The sequence below is a fragment of the Ursus arctos genome, unplaced genomic scaffold (genome assembly GCF_023065955.2).
Source record: "Ursus arctos isolate Adak ecotype North America unplaced genomic scaffold, UrsArc2.0 scaffold_24, whole genome shotgun sequence".
NCBI lineage: Eukaryota > Metazoa > Chordata > Mammalia > Carnivora > Ursidae > Ursus > Ursus arctos.
The window spans coordinates 27032723-27052822 of record NW_026622919.1 but is presented as its reverse complement, the minus strand read 5'-3'; positions in this window follow the sequence as shown (position 1 = coordinate 27052822).

Here is a 20100-nt window from a genome sequence, read left to right as displayed (position 1 = left end):
CAGAGTGGTTGTGCTGCGGCCAACTCCATATTGCTACTCTCTTACAGATTTAGCAATGATCCGTGATCTCTCTAAACCTTAGGCTGGTGAGAGTGATTTACTAATGCTAGTGCGAAGGCATTGTACTCTGTCACTTTAGTTTCCCTAAATTGTATCCACATCATTAAAAATGGGTGCTTTATTAAATTGTCTTCAATTATTGAGTCAGTATCCTATTAGTTTCCTGCTGTGACCCTAATAATATAAGCATGTACAAAGTGACATGGGCAAATAAATGAGGCACGTAAAAGAGTGAGGACCTAGCACTTTCTGGAGAGTCAGAGACTTCTAAAGCCCCTCCAGTCTATGAAAGAAAGAATCCTGAAGCTTGAGAGTACCCTAGTTTTGCACAAGTCCAAAACAAAACAAACTGTGTAACTTGTTGGAGGAGAATTAATTGGTAAAAATTAAAGTTGGTGGATAGTTTTTTGCAAATTACAAACAGCGCCTTTGAAATAAAATGACCTGTACTTCCACTATCATAAGAACAAAATGTTCTGTAAATCTGTAAGACTTCATTATAGATATTCTTGACCATCATTTTCAAATTGCTTTGCCAAAATAAAATCAATGCCAAGATGAGACTTTGATAATTGTACCCAAATGCCATGTTGAAATGACATTTTCTTTACCATCTTGGTTCGAATGTTTGCCAAGAATGATGTTAATTAGGCAAAAACAAAAAACAAAAAACAAAACCCAATTTGCCAACTTTTAAGTTTTTCCTCTACTTCTCCATAAAAGAGACTCTTATTATCACTTTCATGACTTTTCATGACTAAAATGACTTATAATAATCATTTACAATACATCTTATCATGTTCTGAAATTTTGGAAAGAAATCTTAAAGACTACAGAGCAAGCTGTCTTTTACATACTTGTGAGTATGGATTAATGGAAGAGATAAATTAGAAGGTGATTATTGTGGTAGCACCGTCTGATACAGGCTAAGGCTGGACAGGGGTTCAGAGAATTGGCCACCATAGTTAGCTCCAGAAGGGCATTAATTCAGGCCTGGTGTGTGATAGAGTGAAAATATGTCAATGCTAATTCTGGAAATGGTCTTAATTGATATATTCAGCCACACAGGGCACATTTGGAATCAGTTATATTAGAGAATAAGACAGATGGCAAAATATTGGTTGGAGGTCATGAAAGCTGGGTCCAATCCAAGGGAGGGGATTATTTTCTTAGGAGGTAAGTAGGCTGTCCCAGTCCTGGTGAACAGACTGGAATGCAGAATAAGACAGGACTCCTTGTTGAGGGCTGTGTGAGGGAAAGTGAGAGGAGGTGGTGTGGATTCTAGACTAAGTAGTAGACAAGAAAACTATTCAGGTTCAAGAAATGAAGGCAGTAAACTCCAGTGCATGGGTGGTCTGATATTGAGATAAGGAAGAATAAGATTAGAAGGGGCAAACATTGATTCAAGGTAAAAGATCACCCAGTTTTTCAGGACCAACACCAGAGCAACTGGAGCTTGCATTTGGCTGTCAGCAAAGGATGGAATGGAAGACCAGTGTCTGGGTGTATTAGAGGCAAGACCCATACGGCTGGAAAATAAGGCAAGGATTACAAGAGAGTTCTATAAAAATACCCTTTGCTTCTGTTGTACTGGGTCCAGGAAAAGAAACAACCCCAAATCCCAAGGAAGGGACATGGTACAGGGCAGTAAACACCACTGGTAAAGAGATAAGCTCATGTATTTGCAGACAAGTACACCTAATCACTCTGATGGAAATGCTTTTTTCTAATGTTGCTATACCTGAAAGGTAGTAAGTTTTATTTACATACTAATCTGTAAGGCAGTGATTTAGAGCCCTTCAGAAGGGATGGGAGATTAACAAACATATCCAATCAGTAGATCTATGATTGTGACAAAGAATTTCCTTCCAAAGAAGTACTGCTTATTTTTTGCATAGGTATTTTCACCCTACATATTAGTCTTCTCATTCTGGGCAAAGTATAATGACTGAAAATTACTTCCAGAATAAATATCTATTTTTAAGGACATATAGGAGGAATTAGGTAAAAAGACCACTCTAAAATAAATCATGCAATGTACAGATATATGAACTACTTTTCCAAACATAAGCAGATCTACTCAAGTTAAGTTACAAATGACAGTCACTAACTAAAGGTAAATAACACGCTGCAAATTGAATCCCTCTTTATCAAGTGCTTTTGAGTCCATGGGGCTGAGAGAAATTGTCTCGGCCCTGATAGTATTTACATCCTCATCTTCCTTCCAGCATCCTTTTCTGTCCCTTATATTGTGACGGACGTAAACTGCTTCTGTAGGGTGACGACTTTTACGAGGGTTCTTATACTGATACAGAGATTCTCAGCCTTTCTGAAACCTATGAAATTTCATGTTTTGAGTAATTTTTAACAATGCACAGATTCCTTAGCCATGTTTTCATAACTCCAGGTGTCTCTGTCATAGCGCATGTGTGCCCATATTCTTAAGGAACTCGTCTGCTCTATTCCAATATGCAGACTATTCATCATACAGGTATCACAAGGCAATTCTCCCATATTGTGTGTTCTTCCTCTGTCTATGTCCCTGCAGAGAAAGAGTGTGCTCTCTGGAAGTTTCAGTTGCCAGATCTTTAGAGTGGGACAATAATTTTATTTACCCTTCTTGTTGCTATGCAGATAACATTACCATAAGGAATATGAAATGAGTATAAAACCTCATACAAAATGAGAAATGAATGTTAGCTATTATTGTTGTCATATATATTGGCAATAAAGTCTATAGAACACCTAAAGTCTATAGAACTTTATTATTAGTTTACATCTTAATGTTTATTATATGTATATTATATATTTTCTACAGGTTGGGAGCAACAGGAATAATATGCCGAACAGTAACTATGTATCAACCCCACACAGTAAGATAATTTCACAGAAATGGTGAACTCTTGATACAAGTAAAGTTGTATCTATAGACAATAATATGTTACACTTCTAAGCACTTATATGCTAAATATATCACATATATTATTATCATATTTAATTTGCACAATAAAATGTGAGGTAGGCACTATTATTATACCACCTTTATACCTTAGAAAATTGAATTGAAATCAATAAAATAACTAGACCAGAGTCACAGAGCTAACTGGACACAGAACTCCTATTTGAATCATGGCCTACTGGTCTAAAGCATATACTCTTTACAATAGGAACATAAATAATTTTAAAAATAATATTTAAGCACACATAAGTTCTTTCACAAGCTAGAAAGACCTTTCAGAATGTGTTTATTCATCTGACTAAAAGATGCCAAGAGTCTATAGTGCCCTCTACCTCATTTGTGCTCACCATCCAAAATTCCCATGGATAATTCAAAGGACTTTCAGCTAGAATTGAACCCTTTCTTGTGTTCAGAACTGCTATTAATTTAATCATACTAGCTGAACTTCCTCAAAACTACTTTACTAGGATAACAAATCAGTGCTTTCTTCTGATAATTTAAATCCAATATTTAATAAATTAGACTTTTTTCAACTTCAGTTAGATGTTTTTCTCTCTTGTAGACACAAGCTCCAGAGTAACAGTTTTCATTTTTGTTTTTTATTTCTCTTAAAAGGAAAAGTTAATTTCATTACTGTTTTAACTGCAAATTGTTCAACCTCAATCTTTAATCAAGGACTTTGTCATATACTTAACCTTGTCCCATGAGGATACACTTGTATTGTCAGTAATGCATTATTGAGTTGATTAGTAAATTATGTCTTGTCCAATTCTACAGTAATCTAAGAAACTAAAAATTAGAGAATAAAATGACAGCTGTTTAACAATAACTGTGTTTTAAATATCTCACTCTTTGTGAATAGTGTGTGGTAAGCAGCCTTTAAGGTGACCCCCGGTGATCCCTACCACTTGGTATATATACCCTTGTATAATTTTCTCTCTTTACTCAGGTGTAGACTGGACTTATTCATTCACCTAGAACAAAGAAGATAATAGCAGCAATGGTAAGCAATCACTTCTAAAATCAGCTTATAACAGCAATGGCGTCACGTTGGGTGCTCACTCTCTCTCTTCTCTCTTGGATTCTTCACTTTGGGAAAAGCCCCACTGCCTTGTGAAGCAGCTCTGTGGAGAGACCCATTAGGTGAGGAACGAAGGTCTCCTGACAACCACACAGTGAGCTTATAAGTGGATTCTCTTGCCAGTGCAATGTGCAGATGAGACCTCCCGAGAGACTTTGAGATAACCAGTTATGCTGTGCCCAAATACCTGACTCACAGTAACCGTAATTTAAAGCCACTATGTTTCAGGGTGATTTGCTGCACAGTAATGGATAACGAATACAAAGGTATCTGAAAGAGCAATGCTGTTCCATTGTGTTTTTCACAACAGCTAGATTACCATGTCTCTCAGTCAAAATCCTTTTGTTCATCTCTTAAGCCGGAGTTATGAGGCAGCCTGGTATAACAAATAATTTTGGACTTGGAGTCAAAAACTCAAAGTTGACTCCTGGCTTTCATATCTGCTTAAATAACACTGAGTAAGTTACTTCAGTTCTTGAACTTTGGTTTGCTCATCAGTGAAATAAAAATTTTGACTACACAATGGTTAAGACATTTTTTTAAATGCCTATTGAAAACCTTTTCTAATAGTCACAGAAGTCTTACTGTCTTATTTCCTAAAATACCAATGAAAGATAAAGTTTTCACTGTTAAGGACTTTGTTGGAGTGGGGAAATCAGAGTAAGAATAAGATATTCAACCAAAATACTTGACAAAATCTTGTCACTCCTTGTTTGTAAAGTTTAAAGGAATAAATAGTTGAAGGAATGACTTAACCTGATATGGTGCATCATAATGAGAATTTCAAATGCTGAAAAAAAAAGAGGCAAGTCAGTTGCCATAAATGGCACAATGAAGGTACACACATGAGAATTCAGATGGAGGTATTTACAGAGGAGTAAGATGATGTGATGTACCAGCGAGTGAGGATAATAATGAGACATGAAGAAAATACTGGAGACAAATAAGTTATTCATCTTTGCCAAAAATTTTACTGGATATGGCATTGCCAATTCATATTCATAAGTCTGAAGACAATTCATTAGCCACAGGATGAAATGGGACAAAGTAAATTGGAATATGAACTGACATTTTGAAAATATATAATGAAATATAATAATTGGCCATGTCAAATTCTGTTTCTAGAGTTGACAGCTGAAAGCACCAAAATATCACAGTATTATTGTAATTTTGCAGTATTCAATCATTTTACTTCCTTTTTAAAGAAGATACAATAAATGCTGATGCAATATGAAGCATACCTGGATAGCTAGAAGTCTTGCTGAGATAAATTTTCATAAGATTTTAAAAACTCATCAGGTTTTATTCATGTAGAATACAATAATACATATTTAGAAAAAGCATATCTTAGTCAAGTATCTATAGTAACCCATGGAGGAATTATTTAATTTAGGACTTTGGACAACAGGATGATGTATTGGTACTAATAGAACTGATACTGTGAAATTAGGATTGCATAATTTATTACATACATAAAAATAGGTATATGCAAACATAAAATTAATTAATTAACTAATTAATTTATTGTCTCAGTAAGTAATTGATAGGAACTATAGTAAGCATGGCTAAAGAAATATTACCTGTCTGGCCAAGTCTGAATTCTTTTGTGTGTGTGTGTCTATCCTCTTCCGTGCCCCATATCACTTATATTTATACTTCATCCAGGCTGGACTAGTCATTCCATTATATCTGAGCCTTTAGCTCAATTTCTGCTTAACCAACTATTTAAAGTGAGTCTAGAAAAGCCTGGGTGGCTCAGTAGGTTGAGCGTCTGCCTTCGGCTCAGGTCATGATCCCAGGGTCCTGGCATCCAGTCCCTCATTGGCTCCCTGCTCAGCAGGGAGCCTGCTTCTCCCTTTCTTTGCTACTCCCCTTGCTCCTGCTCTCTCTCTCTGACCAGTAAATAAAATCTTATAAAAAAAATAAAGTGAGTCTTGAGTACTGGTTTTTATCAACTTGATTTGTATAAAGTTTTTTTTTTTTTTTTTCTGGGAGTTTTACTTATTATTTCAGGAACAGATTCTGTTTACTTTCCTTATGGAGTAGCCCTGCTCTCTAACCTTGTTTTTCTGACTATGTCAAACTTTCTGTAGAAGACAGGTTCTACGAAAGCAGATTCTTTCATTAAATTGCTGAAAGGCTAACATTAAGATCCTCATAAAAATATAAAATTAACACATGCCAAAGATTTAACTCTTTAATGAGGAAAGGAGTAAAATATCACAATTAGTCAAAGAAAAATCCAAACACACACACACATACACAAGTGGTCACAAACACTAAAATGAATGCGTTAAGGGGTACAAAGCTGGTCCTTATCTATAGGAAATAATTGTGCCCAACCAGACAAAATCTATTTTCATTCCTCTAGACAAGGATAATTTGCAGTACTATCAGTTTTCCACAATTCATAGAGGTATGGGATGGCTCAAAGACTGATAGACAACCCATTTTGAAGATTTTCTACAAAAGACATCTAATAATCCTCCTTGCACATTTCAAACTCTCACTAGTGTTCCTTAGAGAACAATGACAAGAATGCCATGGCACTTCTTACCCGGCACCATCAAAGTATCCTGGCATCAGCAGTGTGGAGAAGTTAATTGCTTAACCATTTTATAAGCACTACTATATATGCTACATGGTTTAATACTTTGGGGACCAGTATATTTTCTTACTACATGTGCATGTGTTTCATTCGCTTCTTTTGTAGTGATCATTACACGGCACCAAAGAGGCTATTCATCACCATTTTATTTGTGCTTTGGAAATCTTGACATCCCGGCCTATCCTGTTACAGCAGGACTCCCCTAAAGGACATCAGAATTGGAGAAAGTTACTTCTTAGTTATATTATTCCTGCTTCATTAATCTCGCTCATTTCTTTGTTCACGCCATTATATCTTTTCTTCCAGACGAAACCTGACAGATTATGTATAGTACTGGTCATTGGTGACATGCTTCCAGCTCATCACCAGCTCATGGGAGCTCTTTCTCTCAGGAACAGTATTTCCACTAACTTGCTTCTTAGTCATGCGGCTCAGTTTTAAAACTTCCACTTTTGTGTGTTCTTTTCTTTCAATGGACATTTCCACCCATCATAACCAGCTTCAAGGTTGGACTTGAGTATTCAACTTGGGCATGAAAACTCCTAGTTCATTTGGTTGCATACCAGTATTGCTTTTCCATGCAGAAACATCAGCATTTGCTTTCCCTTTAAATAAAAGGATTACAAATAAGCAATGAATAACTATCTCCACAATCCCAATTAGGGTAAAGGAACCAGAGGGCCAGAACTAATAAATAACTTATCATGTTAGTTTTTGGCTTGGTCTCCATAATACCAGGCAATTCCCCCAGCTTGCCAGATGGAAATAATTCAACATCGTGTTAATGAGATAAACACCAGGGGAAGAAAACATTTTTAAAAAATAAAAGAGAAAATAAGGTAGAAAATAAAAACCAGAACAATTACACATTTCTTTGAAATAGGGTGATAAATGCTCTTATTCCTACCCATGACATTTGACATATGCAGGAATCACTGCCAATTAGCCTGAAGTGAAGGGAGATTTGAAACATCCACGTATCAGAAAGGCATGTGCAAAGCCGACATCCTGTTGAGCAGGGTTTCCGGCGAATGGTTTTCTTCCTTTGAGGGACCTGCTTTGCCCAAATCATGTATTTCGCAGTTTACTTGGTAATTGGTTTGCATGCATCCAGTTAGATCGCTATGAAAATCATGTCTAGGTTTAAATACTTTTCTTAGCAGCTGGGACATTAATTTTTTTTTTTTTTTACAAGAACAGGGTAGCAAAAACTGCTCAATTAAAATGCTCTGCATATTCAGATCAACACCCCTTGTTAAAAAGGATTTTTCCAATCCCCCTCAGTAACTGAGAAAGAAGGCAATCAAAAAGTTTATAGCAACCACATTAGGGAGAGGATATGATAGCTAAAAGGCAAATCACTCTTTTACCTAAGGTACTGGAGCGTAATTTCAAATACCGCCCTACCTCTCTCCTACAAAACCAGAGGGAGGAGGGGGTCTAAGAAGTGTAATGACAAAAGCATTCCGTAAATAACCACAGTAGAGGCAAAAGAGAAGGCAAGAGTGGCTACTTCTCTCAAAGCCCAAGACTGAGCCAAAGTCTAGGGTGCAGATGAAGAAAAAAAAATCTTTAAACGCCTCATGTGAACACATACCAATCATATCAAGGGAATTAAGAGAAATCTTTTCTCAGAGAGCCATTAGAGGGAGAGAGAAAGACAATGAATAAAGCATGCAGAAAAGGATTTTTTTTTTTAAACAGGAAAAGTCTGGTAATGTGACTTCAGCTACATTTGCTCTCTATTCTCCTCTACTTAAGTGGGAAGAGTGAGATAATCTGATTACAATTTGGTTTGTAGCATGAGAGGTTAAAGGGAGCGCATTTTTGTTTCCCCAGGCAAGTTTGACCCTCCGTTTTTTTTGGAAAACCTAGGGTGATGAAACAGAATGCTAAAGCAGTTACTGAAATGCAATTGCATCTGAAATCTTGTCAAAAATGGAGAAATTTTTGTGTGTATTTATGAGATGGGAGAGAAAACTGTTTCCAAGGTAGGAAAGGTGGGATGCAACTTTTCTATGTCCAGTGAAATAAAAAACATGGACAAGAATGCAGAATTATGAAAATACGTGGTGATTTGAATTTTTTTTTTCCAGGTAAGTAACCAAAAGGAGTGTGTGTGTGTGTGTGTGTGTGTGTGTGTGTGTGTGTTTGGATTAAGTTAACCAATGTCAAGTCAGCTGAAGGCTTCTGTATGGGGACTGGCCCTCTTTACAGAGATTTGCATGGTTGGACACTGGTAGTGGAAATGGATATTTATTTTATCTTGAAATAAGATACATGATTACTGAATATAAAATGACTCCACGGATTCACCTAGCAGTTAAGAACAAAGTAAATTATTTGCCGTCATGATTTGGTATTTTTCTCTTGGAAGTTAAGTTCCATTTGCTCTCTATTTTCTTTAGCTTTCCACTAGCCCAATGACTCACACTGCCTGGAAATCAGTTTGCATGAGAGCCCTGTGAACCTGGGGCTGAATTTCCAGTAACCTTAGATCACAAAGACAAGAGAGATTCTTTAGATGGGGTACCCCACTGTGAATTTTTATTAACTTAGAGGAAATGCTGGTTCTGACTGTCTCCTTTTCACCAAACAATCCCTGACTACAAATGTGTTTCCCTCACAGACTGTGTGCCATTGGCTGTCCTGCCGCCAACAAATGAAGCCCTTCAGGAAGTGCGGATATTTTCTACATCCCTGCCTGAGTGCATCTGAGCTGGCAGCGGATTGCAGTCAAGCAAATGAGTCTTGAGGATATTCTGGCCATTATAAAGCTTGCCAACTGATGCAGAGGTCTGGCTCCTTCCTGGGGAACCAGGGCTCTGTCGTTTGCCAGACAGGGTCCTTAGGAACTTGAGAATTCAATAGGGAACTGGAGGGGAAAGCATCTTTTGCTTTAGCTTAAGATATTCTGTAGAAGGCGTTGTACAGATATCTCTTAAGCAGTGGCACTTTTATTTAAAAAAATTTTTTTGGAAAAGATTTAATTATCTATGAGAGAGAGAGAGAGGGAGAAAAGGAGAGAGGGAGTATGAGGAGGGGGAGGGCAGAGGGAGAGGAAGAGAGAGTCCCAAGCAGACTACGGGGAGCTCAGAGGTGGATATGGGGCTGGATCTCATGCCCCTGAGATCATGACCTGAGCCGAAATCAAGCGTCAGTCGCCCAAGACACTGAGCCACCCAGGTGCCCCACAATGGCACTTTTAAAGTAAAGCTATGTATGATTCTACCAACCTATCTACCTCATCCACTTATTTTTCTCTTTTCTACTTATTTTTAATTTTCTATAAGTTTACTCAGTTTGAAAGTGCCATTGTAATGTAGATACAATGCTATACCCAGCTCATTTTACTTCAACTTGCATCTTAATCATATGTCATAATTTCCTAAAATAAACTTTCACAAAATGGAATTTTAGCTGTTTCCAACCTTTTATTACTAATAAAGAATATTGCATGTGAACATCTTTCTGACTGTAAATCTCTACTTACTTCCTTAAGTTAAATCCAAGGGACCACAGCACCTTAATAAATTGATAAGTTGCTTTCTGAAAAATGTGCACTGGTTGCTAGTAGTATATATCTTATCAATTTCAACACAAAGGCAAATTTTCCTATATGCAGAACTTCTCATGGACTCCCTCCAGCAATATTATTTTCTGGTGACTAACTGTTCTGCAATCAGGTTACTATGTTATGTTATGGCCTATTAGGAAATCACACAATGTATTTGGCAGATGGTAAGAACTTAGTTATTTTTTTGTTTTAAATCACCCTGTGTCCTCTTGGTAGACATAAAATTCTACTTAATTCTAACACCATTTATTATAGTTTTTATTCTAACTTAAAAGTTAAAAAAATCAATGACTTTCTATCATCAGGGTTAACATTTACCTAAGTCAAATCTCAGGAATACAACTTTCTGCTCTCTCTGTCCTGGTTCTAAGGAAAATAGTAACTATATCACAAACACGCTATTGTTCGGGAGGACCTCTCATTCAGAATCTGAATAGAACTGATCCTAGAAACAGCAGTCAGAGAAGGACCAAGGAACAATAATTCTACCTACTCATTTTCAATAACGTGAAATGAGAGGAAGCCAAAGTTGCAGAGATTCTGCTATGTTTAAATAGGCAACATAGGGGTACCTTCGTGGCTCAGTTGGTTAAGTGTCTGCCATTGGCTCAGGTTATGAGCCAGGCGTCCTCAGATCAAGCCCTGCAGGGAGCCTGTTTCTCCCTCTACCCCCCTCACCCTGTTTGTGTGCACTCTCTTTCTCTCAAATAAATAAAATCTTAAAAACAAAAACAAAAACAAAAACAGGCAGCATGGTTCACATGCCTCTGTGCATTACATTTTCAGATTTTCTGTAGCACAAGCTATCCCGGTTAAAAAAAAAAAAAAAAAAACTTGCCTATGCTTTCGAGGTAATATCTACAAAATGAAAATTGCAAAACAACTAGTGATTCTGCGGGTGGGTAGGGAACAAACCCATCAGATCAGATTGTAGCTGTGTAAACAAAGCCTTTGGTTTAATGGCCCACTCTGTGCTTTGTTTTTCACCTGGCTATTTTGGCAACAGGCTAAGGTAGTCTGGAGTGTTTCACCTGCTTCTTCTGATTATTCGCAGATATGGTTTCCCTCACAAGCCCTAAGTGCTCGGATGTGCTTAGCAAAGCCATAACTAAAGGTCTAATTTATTGAGAAAGGGCAAAAGTAGATTTTTTTCTGTTTATTTTTCATTATAGCAATACTAAGTTACATTTCTACCACTGTTACTTTTATTATGCACATTTAAATATGAGTGCGTATAATAGGTAGAAGGATATTTAGAGATAGAGATAGAATACTGTGGCTCTGTATTTTATTACTTGCTACTATTTCATTATGTCATCGTCTCCCCACCCCCGCCCAGGAAGGTGGACGTGTTCTTCTCCACTGACCAAAAGGCTAGAGTATGATTTTCTGTCACCTGAAGGTCTTCAAAGCCAATTGGCAACATTTCCAGTCGGGCAGGTAATTATAACCAGCTCTAGCTGGGTTCTCCACACTGAAGGTTGCTGATCTTGCAGTACAAAAAAATATTTTCAGCTGTGGACAATTAACAAACTCAGTAGACCAGGCAAAAGTGCAGCCCTCTTCTGCACAATTCTGTTGCCAGCACTACTTTGACAGCTATATAATTACATGGACCATAAATTACGCTCAGTAATCACCTTGTTTATAATTTCATTCCCTGTAAATTAGTAGTGTAATGAAATGAGATTTCATAACCACCAGATGCATAGTGAGCTGCTCACCAGAGACTCTGGCAATAGCTAAGAGGCAACCCTGTCCCAAGAAGTGAGGTTTTGGTGGGCTGCTGTGTGTTGGTCATGCCATTGGCAAGTGATCCAATGCACCAAGCTGGGGGCTGCCAGTGACATTCAGGCAATTCCAGGATGGAAGCCATATACCAGCAGCTGTGAGAAACATGGCATCCTGTTTGAAAGGAAAACTTTGCTTTTTTTAAAAAAATATATCATGTATTACAGCAGCTCCATTTATGGATGTTGCATCTTATCTAATGGGTGCAGGTAGAGATTCCTCAAGAGTTCATCTTAAAAGTAATGATGGTGGGCAAATGTTCCATAAAGAAGATACTCACCACGGGTAAGTGGGTGGTCTGTTATTATGACATGGGAATTGGTAAATGAGCAAGAAATGTAAGCACGTTTCCCAAGGTTATTTTTTTCCTCCATATGGAGAAATCTTTCTTGAAAATCCTTTGTATTATGCTCAGTTGCTGTGACAGAGAAGGAAATAAGAATAGAAATAGTAATAAAAATGCTGGCCATCTTTGTTCTAGGGTTTGTTCTAGGGTTTTCACAACTTCTGAGACACAACTACCAACTATTTCATACTAAAACAATGGCAGATTATAGTTTTTAGAATGAATAGCATACAACCGAGAATTATGTATTTTTTAAGAAAAAGAAGAACAAATGAACAATCGATAATTTTTGTCTTATATTACAAAGCCTCGACAAGTTATTTGCAAGAGATTTATTAGAACTTGAGCCATTACTGCAATAAGAATTGTGCTGGAAGGAAAAATACAAATTATCTGCCACTGCTTCTAAGAGGGCTGGGAGGGGGAAAATGCATGAATCTAGAAGCTTTAATTACCTGCAGAAATGTGAGTTGGTTATGCAGCACCTATTTTAATTACCATCTGATTAAAATTAATCCTAGCTAGGAAAGGAGAAAGCAGAATAAGGAAACTGCAGTCTGAAGGTTAATGTACTAAATGCCACCAAATGCAGACAAGTAGAGAAGAGAAAATCTGGTTGAAGGACATGTACTGTGAGTGACTATCTGAAATGTGAAATATGTTTCTATGTATTTGTTGTTTTGACACATGCTTTCATATTTCCTAAGCCTCTGGAAAAGCTGGATCGTTTATTCTTTCACCAGAGGACTCTAGATATGGTAACATTTTCCTCAAGTAGAAGCATTTCAAGTGAAATAAAATTATTCCAAGATATTATAAGAGACATGCCTGGGACTTCGACATCAGTTCTTAGTGGCTATTCCTTCAATGACAAATCTAGAATGTAAATGAACAGCAAATAATTTGTCTTTTTGTCACAGTATGATATTTGTGACTTTTTCACAGATGGAGAACGCCAAAAAGATCCTTATGTGTTATAGAAATTGACTGTTAGTCACTTCTTTGAAAGTCATGACAAATTGCTTGAAAAGCTGAGATTTTTGTATTAGGGCTGTGTGCACACATGTGTGTTCACTCATATCACCTGCCTTGACGTCAGGGACCAGACAAACATGGGACTATCACGAACAGGTCAAATAGTTCTTGGTCAACACTGGTAGCTTAAAAACAATGGATCATTTATGTAGACAGGTCATTTTCAGCTCAATTGCCATTGATAGGAGTTGAACTTTGAGTTGTTTTTACATTTGAAATGATGGATTAACACTCAAATATCTGTCCTCAGTCACCAATCACTCTTTTGCTGAAAGTGAGCATTTCAAGAATACAGTCAAGAATTAGAGTATTAGCTAGAAAAAAAAAAAATAAAGAATAAATAACTGATTAACACAGGACTTGAAACTGACTGCAACTTTGGTTGCCATTGTCGCCATTACTACATTACACCTGAGTGAACTATCTTAATCAGTACAAGTTCTCTCACTATCATAATGGCAGCCAAAATCATAAGTAAGTTGTTAACAAAATTTTGGTGGTTGGCAGTTTGAGGATTAAATAAAAATTCACAGAACCTAGGGGTGCCTGAGTGGTTCAGTCGGTTAAGCCTCTGACTTCAGCTCAGGTCATGATCCCAGGGTCCTGGGACTGAGCCCTGTGTCTGGCTCCCTTCTCAGTGGGTAGTCTGCTTGTCGCTCTCCCTCTGCCCCTGTCCCCTACTCACTATCTCTCTCCCTCTCTCTCTCTCAAATAGATAAAATCTTTTTAAAAAATTAAAAAATAAATAAAATAAATACTAAAAAATTCACAGAACCTATACCACCATATATCTAAAGGAAAATAAAAAATAATAAAAATAGCAAAAATAAATAAACAGCATTTAAACTTGTGAAAGAACCAAATTCTCTATCACAAATCTTGAAAAGTATTATCTAGTAGCAAAAGAATGAGCAGATCAAAACTGAAAACTGGCAGCAGTAATCCACAGAACTGTCTTCCTCCACCAGTACAGAACCACCACCTTCTACTGGCACCCCCCACCACCAGACTTCAGCATTGTGGGGAGAATGAGAGGTGAGGAAGTAAGAGAAATTCTACTGATGTGAGAAGTGACGTAGATGAGTGGTCTGAGAAGAAGGGATGGTGAAGCTGTGGTGGGTCAGATGGGAAGGAAGTGAGGTTAGAAAATGAGTGAAAGGAAATAGAAAACATTTCTTCATTAAAGTGACTTGCTAGAAACTGACATCATTAATAAAATTTGTCATTCAGTTTCCTTCTGACAGGGAGAAAGGTGATAATGCTAATTATCCCCAATAATTAAATAATTGATTAAATAAATATTATTTTTTTAGAATTAAGAAAAAATAAAATGTAAAACAAATGCAAATTTCTATAGGTGTATAATAATGTAGTATCTCAAACATAAGGGCAAAATAATACCCCAAATGAAAGGGGCAAACATAGTATCCCAAATTAAAGTCATCTACTCACCATGAATGACACAAGAGATGACATGAGTCCCCTGTTATGCCCTGTTACACTGGCTTAGAAGGAAACAGGAATGGATGCTGGGTGAACTCGAATATTAGAACCACATGAAACCAGGGTAGTGGTGCCTAGTGGCTCAGTCAGTTGAGTATCCGACTCTTGATTTCAGCTCAGAGCATGATTATCAGGGTTGTGGGATGGGGCCCTGTGTGGGGCTCTGCACCCCACAGAGAATCTGCTTGAGATTCTCTCTCTCTCTCCCTCTGTCCTCCCCCACCCTTTCTCTCTCTAAAAAATAAAGAAATAAGGTAAACAAATCTTTGGGAGAAAAAAAAAAAGAACCATATGAAACCAGGGTAACCATATGAATCAAAGCTCTCCCATCATCAGTTCCCACAATACTTTATATCATTCTAACAAGGCAGTATGAAATTTAAAATATGAGAGATCAGTGAAAAATATTCATGGCTATAAAACCCTTAATGTACCCTCACCACCACCACTAAAAGTTGATAGAAAATCAGAATATGGAATATGAAACAGAACCTACAACCTTCAATCTTCTATCTGAAGCTCTGATGTAAAAACCCAAACACAGAGCTTCCATTGACACCTGAAGTTGGGATATTCTTTGTTACTTTTGTGTAGAAGTGGGAGTTCTGGCTCACTTTATGGTCCCATGGACACCGTGGTGACAGCTGTCTCAGTATTGCTGGGTGATAGTCAAAGTCTTGATTCTCCATTGGACCTCCTCTCGCACCCCCGCCTCACTACTACTGGGCGGGGGTGGAAGGCCAGGGTCTCCAAGTGGTTTCCACTGAAACCTGGGGATGGATGGCTTATTACTGGACAATAGGTTGAAAATCCCAGCTCCTTTTGTGGTTTTCTGTAACCATCCCAATGAAGATGTTAGGGAAATTTGTTACATTCCAGTAATGATGTAAGTCTAAGCTCCCCTACTTGGTTTTGCTGGCATGGGTGGGGATAGGTTCATAGTTTTTCTGTGATGATTGCCTGGAGTAGAGAAGTTACTTTCTAAAACTTTCCTGTTTTTACCAGGCTGTCACTTTCTTGATCCTTTGGCTGGAGAAAACAAACTTTTTTATTACGCCTGTGGGTGTGTCTAGTTATATGACGTCTTCAGGTACAAGTCTTCTGGAACAGAAGACAAAAATAAAACCCAGGGAAATCACAGTGAGTTGTTCCTTGGGCCCAAGGTCCCTAGCCAGTCTGCCTTACTCTCTCCACCTCTTGGGGTCTTAACATTTGTTGTATATATAATGTCAATGTTTTAGGCTGTTCTTAGTGGAAGGAATAGAGGAAAGTACACATATTTTATCTTTCTGAAAGCAAAAATATGAACACGTTTTTGAAAGGCTGAAAGTGAATGGAAGAGTGGAAGTTGAAACTCAAGTGCCTACAGAGGTTTCTAACAAAAAGTAAAAAACATCAAGTACTGGCAAGGATGGAGAGAAGAGCCCTTGTAAATATCATATATTGCTGATGAGAATGCAAAATTATATATAGGTGCTTTGGACAAGCTTTTGGCAGTGTTTTGAAAGTTAAACATGTATTTATCATATGACCCAACAATATGGCATTTGCTCCAGATAACAAAACATATTTTCATACAGAAAACCTCAATTTGAATGTGAATTTCCACTTGTTGTTTGTAAGAAACAACTCAAGGTCTATCAACTAATGAATAAATTATAAAATTATGGTGCATCCAGAAATATAATACTCCTCAGCATTGAGAAGGTATAAACTTTTGATAAATTCAACAGCATAAATGAATCTCAAACCATTTTGCTATTGAACAATGCAATACACAAAATACTGGCTATAATTTGATTCCATTTATGTAACATTCTGGAAAAGGCAAAAATACAGAAACCAAAATCATATCAGTGGGCGGGAAAAAGAGACTGATCAACAAGGGGAGATAAGGGAACTTTTTGCAATGATGATAATGGCTTATACTTAATTGTGGTAGTGGTTACTCCATTGTTTTATAAGCTCATAGAACTCTACATTTAAAGAGTATAAATTCCAATGAATGTAATTTATAAATCAATGAATTTAACTTGAAAATAATAAAGTTAAAATGGACAATAAAATCCTTAAGAGAAGACATAAAAAATAAAGGTTTTTAAAATTCTTTTAACAGTTAAAAAATAAGCTAAGACAAATCAATGGGGTTGTCTTTTAAGTTCCTGGACCCAATTCCAACATGTGTGTGGGTGGGGGTGGGGTTCATATGCCTTCAACAAGCAATGCTTGGTACACCAGTTAAATATCCTAGAATTTAACCCCATCTAACACTATCTACTTGGGGATAGTATCAGATCCCATAGGTTAAGGGCTCAGTTTTTGATACAAGCAGGCTGGGTCTGACAACCCGGAGAGGGGATCCCACAGGATTAGCCAAGAGGGTCCTTGGCTTCACACAGGATGGAGATCAAATGTGAGCCAGGAGGAAGTGAAAGCAATTTACTGAAGATCACTCTCCTTCTCTTTCTATATACATATATATGACTAGTTATATGCCTACATACACACACACACACACACACACACACACACACATATGTCTATACATAGAGATAGACAGACAAAGAGTGTCCAGGCGACTTGGAAAGGAAAAGAGCATGAATCTTGTCTTTGCTTAGGGTCTGGGGTCTGGGATTTTTACTGGCAATTGTGGTCTGATGTATGTGTCCTCTTAGCCATCCAGGAACTGGCCAGAACAAGGACAAGGCCAGGTGTCCTTCATAAGTCACTCATCCCCTGAAGCCAGGAGTCCTGGGTCAAGATGTTTAGAGTCAGTGGTCTTGAAGCATATCTATGAGGACCCTGCCTGGTCACTCTTTAAATGTTACCTATTGTGCTGGGAGTCTCCAAAGATATTGTTATCTCTTTGTCCTTTACAAGAAGGAGATATGCTATTTGCATTACAAGGCATGTGTAGAGTGGGGTGGTGGTGCCTGTCCTAGCAAGATGAGAAGCTAGAAAAGGAGCAAAAGAAAGAAAACAACAACAAAACCCCACAGCTTTTTTAATGGGGTCCCTTCAGTTTCTCTGTCTCAGTTCCACAAGACTGCCCCCTACTCAGATACCAGTCACAAGTAGTAGGTCCTCAGGTTACCTATAACTTCTATCTGATTTGGATTTGTTTCAATGAATTTGCTAGAGCAGTTCACAGAATTCAATTAAACAAGTTTACTTACATTTACCAATTTATTATACAAGGAAATGTAAAGAATACATATGAACATCCAGGTAGAAGAGATACACACGACAAGGCATGCGGAAAGGGCACAGATCTTCCATGCCCTCTCCCGGTGCACCACTCCCCCACACCTCTACATGTTCACCAGCCCAGAAGCTCTCCAAACTGATTCCTTTTTGAGTTTTTATGGAGGCTTCAGTTCACAGACATGATTGATTAAATCACTGGCTATTGGCAATTGATTCAACCCCCAACTCCTTGCCCTTCCCTAGAAATTGGATGAGATGGGACTTAAAGTTCCAACCCTCTAATCACGTGGTGGGCTCCCCTGGCAACTAGCTTTCATCTTCACCTGCAGGCCAAAAGTCACCTCATTCACATAACAAAAGACACCTTTACAAGTCTCATCACTTACAAAATTCCAGGGGTTTTAGGAGTTTGTGCCAGAAACAAAGAACAATGAATCATGGAACACTACATCAAAAACTAATAATGTACTGTACGGTGACTAACATGACATAATAAAACATTTTTTAAAAAAAGAAACAAAGACAAAGACAAAATACATACTTCTTAGTATAAAGCACAGTATCACAAATGGACATAGGTGAAAAAAGAAAACTAAAGAAATAATGAGATCAAAATTCACTAAATATAATTTCAGAAGGACAAAGAGGATTAAACAAGGAGAAGGAATCTAAGAAAGATAATACAAGCATATTTCCCAGGACTGAAGGATCTGAGTTTGCATATTGTAAGGTCTCACTCCAAAGAACAGTAAATGAAAAAAGAACCACAATAAGGCACACCATAGTGAAATACTAGAACAAAAGAAATAGAGAACACCTAAAGTTTTCCATATGAGAACATTTTTAAATGAAATAAACAAAGCTTACACATATAAGAAAACCTGTATCAAAATTGTACTGGTCCTCTTAAGAGCAGCATGCCACCTCATAAGAAATGAACAATGTCTTCAGAGTTCTGAAGAAAAATTTTTTGCTAATATAATTCTATACCCAGCTAGATTATCAATCAAGATAAACATTTTCTCTAATGTAAGACCTGAAAAAAAGTTTACCACTTGTAAAGAGGAAGCTAACGCATCCAGAAAACAAGAAATCCAATAGCAGAAGGAGGTGAAAAGAATCACAAGAATAATGTTAAACACAGTCTCATATTACATTGAGACTGTATATACCTAGGGAGCAACCAGTTAAGTTTAAAGCAGGAGGATGTAGAACCCCTGAAGGTGAATATACAGATTGTCTTTGGAACAATTACACTATCTGATATATTTCAACATTTAGAAATAGTTGGGATTCTATGAGAAGAGTTAGAAAGAATTTTGATAGGTACATAGAAAATGAAGCAAATTAAAACTTAAGGAAAAATAAAAAGTTGTTTATTGTATGTAATTTAATATCAGTACTAACACAGCTTGGCATGGCAATGAAAAAATATTTATATGCTCAAAAATAATGCACACACTATATACTGGTTTAATATAAGAATACTTTTGGGGGATAGGGGAAGCAGAAGTGCTTCATGTGATAATGCTTCCTATTTCTTAATAGGCATCAATAAAATATTAATAAAATCAAGATAGTAAGCATGCTTATATGAATATATTAGCTGGAAATAACAGAGCTAAATATAAGAAGTAGCAGTTCAAATAATTGGCAGAGGTTTCCTTTACAGAACAAACAAGGCATGTGAAAGAAGGCAAGGACATATTTTTCATTATACACTTTATAATTCCATTCAATAAAATGGGAGAATTGCTAAAAAGTTCCTTCTGCCCCACTTCCCTAATTCCTAAATCCAAAGTGCAAATGATTTGGAATCGGAGACAATTTAAAATCCTTGCTTTACTACTAACTATAGGATTTGGAGTAAATCATTCAACTTAAGTGAGTCTCTGTTTCTACTAAAGTATAAACAATAGAAACTAATTTAATG